Raw genomic sequence first — 10474 nt, forward strand, 5'->3', positions numbered from 1 at the left:
AAGGGGAGAGGAGCAGAGATCAAAGGCGGAATCCTGCTGATGGAGACGCTGATAGTAACTGTCTCTCCTCCATTATTCATCAGACAGCTGTGCTGTAAGTAGGTTACACTTTTCAGAGAGAAAGAGAGAAATGAGGAAGGGGAGACAGGGGATATAGACGGGCTGGAGCAGAGGAATAATCTTCTTCTTTTCCTTTCGGCTGTTCCCAATAATGAGAGAAATAAAGTGAATGAGGATTGATAGATTAGAAAATCACACGGAGTGACAGAGACAGGATGGAGAGGTGAGAGACACATTCAGAGACAGGTATAAAGAGAGAGAGAGGGAGGCAGAGGAAAGAGGGGTGGATAGACAGAGAAATGTAAAAATAGAGATGAAAACTGAAACAGGCAGAGAGGGAAAAAAAGTGTTTAAAAGAAGGCAAACAAACTTGATTTGACAACGCTGTGATTCTATGTGCCTGATCACGCAATGGAAGGAAAACACACGAACACATGCATGTACAGTACAGGCATTTATGGTTTGACATCATTTGGCGATGTCTTCCATAATTAGCTGAGCCACTCTGCTGTCACAGCAATATTTTGAAGTCTGTCCTGCATATACGTACATGTAAAAAGCTGATGAAGCTTGGTTTTATCTATACATGGCCAAGAGATCTGCAGTAAATCAGGTTTCTTTATCCCCTTACCCCAGTTGAAGAAACTGGGATTCTCGTTTACATGACCTTTAAGTCACACACTGTCAATAGTTTTATCAAGATCTCTGTAAATTAATGTGTTAGCTTTTGTTTATGTCCAGTGTCTAGTACTCTTTATTATGATTATTATTATATTAATATACATTATGTTTATACACTCTCACTGTAACTAAAAATACATGCCTTTTTTACTCCCTTTTAAAAAAATATAAAAATATAAAAACATTGTGTAGCCATCATCTCATTGTCTTAAATTTAATGGCTTATATAGTAACACAATCCTTCTTACCTTTATGTATCCATACAAAATTTTTACATTTAAAGATGTTAAAAGACATCAATTAATTAATGACACACAGAGGTCAGTTCATCAAACTTGCTGTTGTTGGTGACGCATCATTTTAAAATGTTTCTATCGCAAAACTCAACCAGTAACGCTAGTTACAAACTGTCTACGACTCATAGCACAAGAGTGGGTCCACTTGATTATTGTAAAAAAAAAAGCACAGTGGTGACACAGCGACATACGCTGGGGCAGTAGACTAATCCAGTGGACCCAACCGTAGAATATCAGACACTAGAGAGCTACCACAGCATTTCGCTGGATTTATAAAAGTGTGTGTGTGCTCCGAACACCCGTTAACACAGTGACACATGCTAAGCTTGACTTGGCCAACAAGTCCTCCAAACTAAATGACAAAGGAGGTCATTTGTGATTGCCTTCCAAAACTACCCATATAAGTGTTTCTGATCTGGCACCCCTGTCTGTGGCTGAAGAAGAACAAAATGAAGACTTTGGAGTAGTCTAATCAAAGTCCTGACCTGAATCCTATTGAGATGCTGTGGCATGACCTTAAAGAGGCAGTTCATGCTCGAAAACCCTCCAATGTGGCTGAATTACAACAATTCTGCAAAGATGAGTGGGCCAAAATTCCTCCACAGCGCTGTAAAAGACTCATTGCAAGTTATCGCAAACGCTTGATTGCAGTTGTTGCTGCTAAAGGGAACATAGACAAGGAAGAATACCACAGAAGTACAGCAGCATTATTTATTTATTTTTTTGCTTTATTGCAACCACATTCTTACAACACACAACACTTCTTCACCAGCAAAATGACTGAGCAGATGGACAAAAACATGGGTAATGCTTTAGATTACAGCCCGCAACATTTAGCGAACGAGATGTGAAGTTAGGGACTCAAGGGGTAACAATGTGAGAATTTATAAGTAGTTTTTTAACTACTGTGTACCTGTTCGAATATTACAGGGTACTGTGTGATCAACTGAGCAACAAAACTGGAAGTTAATAAATCTGCTTTGAATTATTTCAAAATGACCTTATCCTATACTTACCAAGACTGGGTTACACAGCTGCTTTTTGTTTTGTTTGGGGTAATTACTAAATAGGTGCGGGGTACAGTTGTGGTTTTACTTTGGAACAAACAGAGGACAAGAAAGGAAAAGAGTATTGTCAGGAATATACTGTAGGCCTATAGCCTATATGCTACTGTATATGTTGTAAAGTATGCCTACTTACAGTATGGGGTACAACATTGTACTTACAGGGTACTTGTGCAGCTTGTGAGGTGGTACATGTTTATGTGGATTGACACTGTTGTTACACAGTTGTTGCTGTTCATTGTTGTTATGGAATACAGGAAGTAGAAAAGCGTTTTTCTGTTTTTACAGTAAATACAACTGAACTGAAAACCAGGAGTGTCTGTCTAACAGCCAATGCAGTTATAGAAAAGAATCGATTTCATGTCGTGTCAGAGTGCAGCTGTTATGAACAGTAAAAGACATGGACACTCAGTCATTGAAAAACTTTATTCAGAGACATTGCACAAAATGAAAATAAAATATGTTGAGCTATGGATCATTTCAAACTCAGCACTCAGTCTCTACTGAGTAAACGGTAAACTTCAAACAATTTCAACTTCCATCCACGACCGAGCAGACTTAATGCCAAAACCACAGGCAATATCTATACTGTACAAAACATACAACAGCTCCACAGGAGACAGTCTCAGCTGACACTCACTTCACCAGTAAACGTCAATGGTAGACACACGTTTATGACCTCTGTGTGGCTCTCAAGGACGGTTGTTACCCCCTTATTCTCTAACTTCACATCTTGCTCTCTTGTACCTAAATGTATGTATCGGTACGTCCTGTACCGGTACACCATTAGTACAAAAAATGACACTGTAAATTGAGAAACATTCCGCTGTATGATGCAGGCCATAATCTAAAGCATTACCAGAACATGTCATGTACAAATACACAAAGAGACAACACAAGTAAATAAATAACATAAAAAGACCAAAGTTAAAGTATATCACAGAGATTTGTGAAAAATCAGCATTAATTTTCTTTTATATCACTGTTCTTAAAAAGCAATCCAAATTTGACATTTTCTAATGTAAAAGGTGACAAGCGCTCGGTTTTAGTATTAATCCAGACATTTAAGTGAGACCAAAAATGTGGGGTAATAGTATAATAAAAGAAGAAATGATCTGTTGTCTCTATTATATTAGTATTAGTAAACTGACAAAAATTAGTGTGTACATTTAAAGTCTTAGAAATTCATTAGAAGGATAAAATGAATTAATAATTTTGAAGTGCAGCTTTTAGAGGAATGGGGAAAGATTTTTCTGCTCAAAGGGGATATACAACACACTTTCAAATATCTGTTTCCGATCAAGCTATTATCTGCATGTTTTCTCAACTGCATTTTTGTTGCCAGCCTTTAAAGGACTTTCTGATACACTTTTATTGAAATGGATTGGTTACAAATTAAAGGAAAAACCAACATGAAGAGTCTCAGTATCGAGTCAGGCCACCACGAGCCTCCAGAACAGCTTCAGTGCTCCTTGCCAAGTCCGTGGAACTCTATTGGAGGGATGAACACCATTCCTCCACAAGATATTCCCTCATTTATGTATACAAGCTTTATTTCATCAGGTCATCTCATTGAGATCAAAATCTCTTTTGCAAGAGAGACCTGAGTACAGCTGATACTGTAGAAAAACAAACATAGTCAGACAACAAAAGGACACATAGCATCAGAGACAGTCACAGCAATCACTAAATAGATCTATTCAATTCAATTTTATTTATATAGCACCAATTCATAACAGAAGTTATCTCATTGTGCTTTTCCTATAGAGCAGTTCTTTATAATATTATTTACAGAGACCCAACAAATCCCACCATGAGCAAGCATTTGGCGACAGTGGCAAGAAAAAACTTCCTTTTAACAGACAGAAACCTTGGACAGAAGCAGAATCAATGGTGGGCGGCCATCCGCCACTGCCGTGTTAGGTTTTGAGAGAGAGAGAGAGAGAGAGAGAGAGGGGAGGGGTTTGGGGGAGGGAGGTGAGAGAGGGAGGCACAATGCAAAGACCATGTAGAATGTTTTTTTTTAAATAGTAGAGTAGTAATTGTAGTGTTAATATTAATAGATTAGTAATAATAGGAATGACTGCTATAAGAAAAATAATGTCAGTATTAGTAACAGAGCCAATAACAACAACTGTAGTAGCAGTTGTCGAGCAGCCACAGATCCAGACTCTGCAGCTCCGGAGGCAGAAATACCTGCTGAAAGCGACAGAAGGAGAGAGGAGAGAAACGAGAAAGCACAAAACTACGGGGGAGAGAAGATGTTGAGTTAGTAACATGCAGTAATGGGATAAAAATGCATACAGACGGAGAGGGAGAGAAGGAGAGAGGAAAGAGGTGCATCATGGGAAGTCTCCCAGCAGTCTAGGCCTATAGCAGCATAACTAAGGGATGGTTCAGGGCTCACCCAAGCCAGCCCTAACTATAAGCTTTATCAAAGAGGAAAGTCTTAAGCCTACTCTTAAATGCGGAGATGGTGTCTGCCTCCCGAACCCAAACTGGGACCTGATTCCACAGGAGAGGAGCTTGATATCTGAAGATGAAAGTTTATATTGCATCATTTGATCTTGTGAGGATGGTGGTGGAGAGCATTGTCTTACACGTTGGTCCAAAATCTTCCATCGGTGTGAAACTGGATTGAGATCTGGTGACTGTAAAGTGCTGTAAGTATGTAAGTAAGGAGTAAAAAGAAGGACACTGCAACCCTGCACAGGATAACAGCTACAGGTGATGAAGGACATGTTTATAGACATGCACTGTATACAGCAAACAAAATGAACAAAAATACTCTGCCTCTTAACATTTTCAAAATCATGCATGCATGCATTGTGTTTGTACAAACACACACACACACACACACATATGTGCATATGCTCTTAAGAGTAAGCTTCTCCTCTTCATTTCTTTGCACTGTGTGTGTGTGTGTGTGTGTGTCTGTGTGTGTGTTTGTGTGTTCCTTGCGTGAGTAGAGTAGAATAACAGATCAAGCTGAATTTAGTAATTAAACATGAGGGCACACACACACACACACACACACACACACACACACACACACACACACACACATGCTGCCAACTCCTGGGCTTGCATGTAACTTGCCTGTGCATGTGTGTGTGACTGGTGGGCTTGGGGAGCACAGCAGGGGACAGCACAGCTTACAGTATAGAACATAATGGGTTTGTCTGTTGTGAAGTCAGTTGGAGGGAGTGCTGAGATTATGCATCATACTGTCTGCCAGGAGCCCTGTAACTAGAACAACATGTAGCCATACATGCTTATTAACATTTTAAAAGCTTGATTTTGCTGTTCTGTAAGCTTCCAGCAACAGTAAAGACTTTTGGACCAAGTCCAAGTCAAGTCTCATGTCCACAGGTCCGGTATTTAATATGTGCCACGATGACCACTGTCACTCAAACTTCATCAACAGAAAATGCAAGGTAGAAAATGTCACAGTACAGTCTGCACTGTCACCTAGAAATTATGTTTATGTATTAGTTAAATTCTTGGACAGCAGAGAAGTCGTAGGGGAGTTGGTTGGGGTAGTTACTGGGACTACAAGGTGTCACTTTGACATTGGAGACATGGGTTTGCACCCTGAGTCCTGCCTGTGGGAAAGTTTAAAAGCGCTTTAGTTAAGGCTAGGGAAATATGATGGTTTCGGTTAAATGTAAATAAGGTAAACATGTTGTTTCTCGTCCTTCAAGTCACTTTTGACTTTTTCAACATCAAACCAAGACCACGATCTCTACCTAACCTTTAGCTTTAGTTGCTACAAGCGGATAATGTATTACAAGAGCTTATATTGTGGGTCAGTGTCAACATTTTGCAACTTGCATTTTGCAGATATTCACCTTGCTTTTAAATAAATTTGACCTCTGGGCTCTCGTTTGCGCAGTCTGTGTTTATTCACCTCTGTACATACATCACTGTAGTTAGTTAGCAACATATGGACAGCCATGGAACACCAGTTCGCTCTGTTATTTTCCTCCAGTTGATCTCCTTTTTCCACTTGTTTCTGTATGTTAATGAAGTCATGCAGCCTCACTGTAAGTGTAAATGTTTAAGTAGACAACTTTGACTACTGAGAGCCGTTTTCCACTAGGGTAAAAACCTAAAGCTGACCAGGGTGGTAAATAAAAAAGACACACAGCTGGATAAACCAATCAGAGACCTGACAGAGACACCTGAAGCTATATAAAAAAGGAAGGCAAACAGACAAAGGAGAGCTGCAAAACTCTCAGCTAGCTCTCTGTGACCCCATTACTACAGTGGGAGTAATGTGGGTGAAAACATGCCTGAATGTGTGCGTGTATGTGTGTGTGTGTGTGTATCTGTGGAAATATTTGGGTCTGTTGTGTAAGGTCAGACAGCTCTGCACTGCGCAACTAGTTACACAATGTGTTCATAACTGCAGTCACTCATCACATCAGCAGTTACGTGTTCCCAATCCGTTCAAAACCATAAAAGGAAAGAATAGCTTCTGCATCTTTAATCCAGTGAAAAGGTCGTGCTGCTAATTTTCTTTTTGCAGGGGATTTTATTTTATTGATTCATAGACGTAAGTCCTGTGACAATAAACCCTCTGTGTACAGACACAAACATGCGTGCCCCTTGGTTCTCATTCCTGCACATGACAAGCAGGCTGTGTGTAAATACACTGCTGTCACTGCTGGCCTCTCTGTCTCAGCCAAACGGGGGAATGTAGGGGAATCCCATCATGTCACAGCTCCCCCATTGTTTTATTCCCCATCTGCTTCAGGCATCGAACTTCCCCTCCCTCCCCGCCCCTATCGCTACCTCCCTGCTTACTCCCTTCACTTCCTGTGCCTCCTCCCTTGCTTCCTACCTTCTATTTCTTCAAGACTCTCTTCACAAGAATAACGACAACATTTGTAGTTTGTTCAAATGCCTAAAACTAAATTTTTGTTTTCCTGACAAGGACCTCTAGTGGCTGTGCAAATGTTGTGACATTGTTATATCACTGCAAAGCCTCTTGGGAGGGGTGGTCTCGGTAGAAGGACAGGTCAACAAAGTGTGACTTTGACACAGGAAATGCTGTTTGCATCCCATTTCCTACCAACAGTCAACATCGGTTTCTGTTAACCATGACCACGATATTTGTAACATTATTTGTCATTACTTCAGAGGACTTGTTGGTTTTGCCATCTCTTTTTTTCTCTTCACACCATCACCCACATACCGTTCAAATCAGACATAAAAAAAATTATAATTAAAAAGTTCTGCAACTTTGCACAAAAATGTCCCTTCAGTGACAATATGGAGATGTATTTCTCTGTCAAGGCTGTTAATTTCCTATTGAAGTGTTATATATTTCCAATATATTATTAACATGTGTAAATACTGAAAGACATCTCTCATTACTGTCATCTGTGAGAGTTGTACAGTAAAGTTGTTTAGTTTTGTTATTTGTTTTAAATGTGTGCAATATCCTTAATTTAAAAAAATTAAACTGAACTTAAAGCTGCACTAATCAATATTTTTATTTTAACAATGGAAAACATGACTATGTGTAATGTGAATGGGGTCACTTGTAGTGACAAAGAAACAAATAATTATCACCCAACTCTGCAGTTCCCCTCAGCTCTATGAAGTGTTTTAGCATCTTTGTTTTGGTTTTACAACTCGCAACTTTACTGTTTTGGTTCAGTCTCACTGTGGGAGGCAGCTGTTTACAGTGAAAAAGCTATAATGAACCCACTGTATATTCTTCATATATGTTACAATCTATTTATACTTTTGTCATCATGATTGCCATACTGTAATTTCATAATAATTGGTCTATTCTGTCTGTATGTCCTGGGAGAGGGATCCCTCCTCTGTTGCTCTTTCTGAGGTTTCTTCCATTTTCCCCCTTAAAGGTTTTTTGGAGACCAAAATAGCTAAAAGTAGAGTGAATATTGAACTTTCATTCATCAGGTGGTCAGAAGCCCAACTCCAAATGTTGCTCTGTATCTGCTGGATGTGTAAATAGATAACTGTTTGCTAACACGTTAGCCATATCAACTTTATAAGGCGATAATATGTCAGTGTTGTGTTTACAGCTTGTTTAGCTGCCCCTAAGTGGCCAAAAATGTCATGTCTGTACACTAAATATGAAGCTGGAGACATCAGCTGGCTAGCTTAGCTTAGCACAAAGACTGGAGATGGGGGAAACAGTCTGGCTCTGTTCAAAGGTAACAAAATCTGCCTACAGGCACCTCTAAAGCTCACTAATTAACACGTTGTATTTCGTTTGTTTAATCCATTCAAAAACCGAAGTGTAAAAATGAGGGATTATGTGCCGGACTATTTCTGTGCCACTAGAAGTAACTTATGTTTTAGTACAGATTAGACAAAAACTAGATATAACGTGTTAATTAGTGAGCTTTAAACTTACTGGTAGTTGGATTTTGTTATTTCATCACCCTTGGACAGAGTCAGGTTAACTGTTTCCCCCTTTTCAATCAAGCTAAGCTAACCAGCTGCTGCTGTATCTTCATAATGAACAGAATGATATGAGAGTGGTATAAATCTTCTAATCTAACTCTTAGCAACAAAATGAATCCATACATGTCCCAGAATATTAAAGTATTCCTTTAATAATAGCTGCATCATATTTAGCTAGTTCAGGGTCCCTGGTATTGTGTTTGCTGGGTCATTGGTGTTGCTTCTAGGCATACAATGTACCTGATCCTTTGTTAATGCTGTGAGTTACACCTAAAACTTTTAGCTTTTTCTTATTAATTAAATGTCATATGCCTCTGTCTGTCTGTTTGTGGTGTTTCCATACTCATATCTTGAAATTCAGACTGAAGCTTCTCTCCCATGAGCCTCTGCAGATTACACTTCCTCTTCTTCCCTGGGCTGACGCCTACAGCAGGATATCCTGTGTCATCAGCCTGCGCGTGTGTGTGAGGTCATCTAAGTGTGCGCAACAGGTGTTGACATCATCATTCGGCAGCAGCAGCCTTCTCTGAAATCCACCAACCTTGTGGGTTCCTCCCTTTTCTCTCTGAGATTGCATGAGGATACTGCAGATCGACCTCAATGTCATTCCTCAAACACAGCGGTGTGGGTGCAGCCTTCCTCACAGAAAATATCCATATGAAAAATGGAGATATTTGAACATGTAATCTGAACTTTGACACACTGGCGATGACAGCTTGCTAAAAGCTCCTTGAGGTGATTATCCAAGCTAAAGGCTCCCTGAGGACAAATAAACTCCTCAGCTTGATTTGCGGTTGACTGTCTGTCTCTTCGTCTGCCCATGTTTGTCTGCCTGACTACCACCAAGCTTGTCCATTTATTCTCATGTCGGTGTCAGTCGGTGAGAGAGGCAGAGAAGGCAAACGGATTGATTAATTATTGAGCATACCCACACATGGCTTCTCTCTTCTTTTATTCTCCCTCTGACCTACATATAGCGAACCACCTGATCCTGGCTTCAAAACAAACCTATTGACATCGAGCTCGCTGCTGTCTGTCTGCCTTTGTTTGTGTGAGCAAGTACATGGGTGCATTCACATGTCATTTCATCTCTTTGAGGCTATGTGCACGCAAGGAGAAAAAGAGTAAGAGCGAAGAAGTAGTAGAAAAAGTACAAAGAGGCAGAGATGAGAGTTAATGGTTTGGCGCCCTGATCTCTCTACTAATGAAATCAACCACCCCCATAAGCACATCAGAGATTAGCTGCAGGAGTGTGTGTGTGTGTGTGTGTGTGTACATGTGTGTGCGCACAAGCTAATTTACATTCATGTGCGTCCATGTGAGGCATTAAGCGTCTGTCAGGGGGCCCCAAAGTATTCTGGGATAGAATGGAACGTTGGGTCAAAGGGTAAACTCACCTCCCTCATTTTTCTCTCTTTCACTGCCCTCCTTTTTCCCCCTTCCTTTTTCTTCTTCCATTACTTCCGTGCATCCCTCTCTTACATCTCTCTCTCATGCATGCTCAGGCTGAAGTTCTCTCGTAAACCTTCTGTTTTACTCTCCTTATGTGCTTCATAAGCAGCGTTTGGACAGTTAGCCTAAGTATTCCAATACTCATTAGATATTACTCATTGAAAAAGTAAGCAGCGTTATTTTACTAATTAGGCCTACTCAACTGTAGTCACTTGTTACATTACTCTCGTTAGCACAGATCCATCAAAGGTGCCTTGAAACAACACGAAAGCCTCCAATCCCACAAGTCACAGCTTCGGTAATTTAAACAAGTGTAGAAAGGAGACATTATATTTTAGTAGCCAGTAGCCAGCCTACATTTTTGGAAGTATTTACTGACCATCAACAGTTATCTTACGTTAGCCCTAGGGACATGCACACAGTACTCCAGAAGTACCGTCCTCACAGGGAAGCTGCAGGGTCAAACAGCCATCA

This window comes from Siniperca chuatsi, linkage group LG21, assembly GCF_020085105.1.
Source record: "Siniperca chuatsi isolate FFG_IHB_CAS linkage group LG21, ASM2008510v1, whole genome shotgun sequence".
Taxonomy (NCBI): Eukaryota; Metazoa; Chordata; class Actinopteri; order Centrarchiformes; family Sinipercidae; genus Siniperca; species Siniperca chuatsi.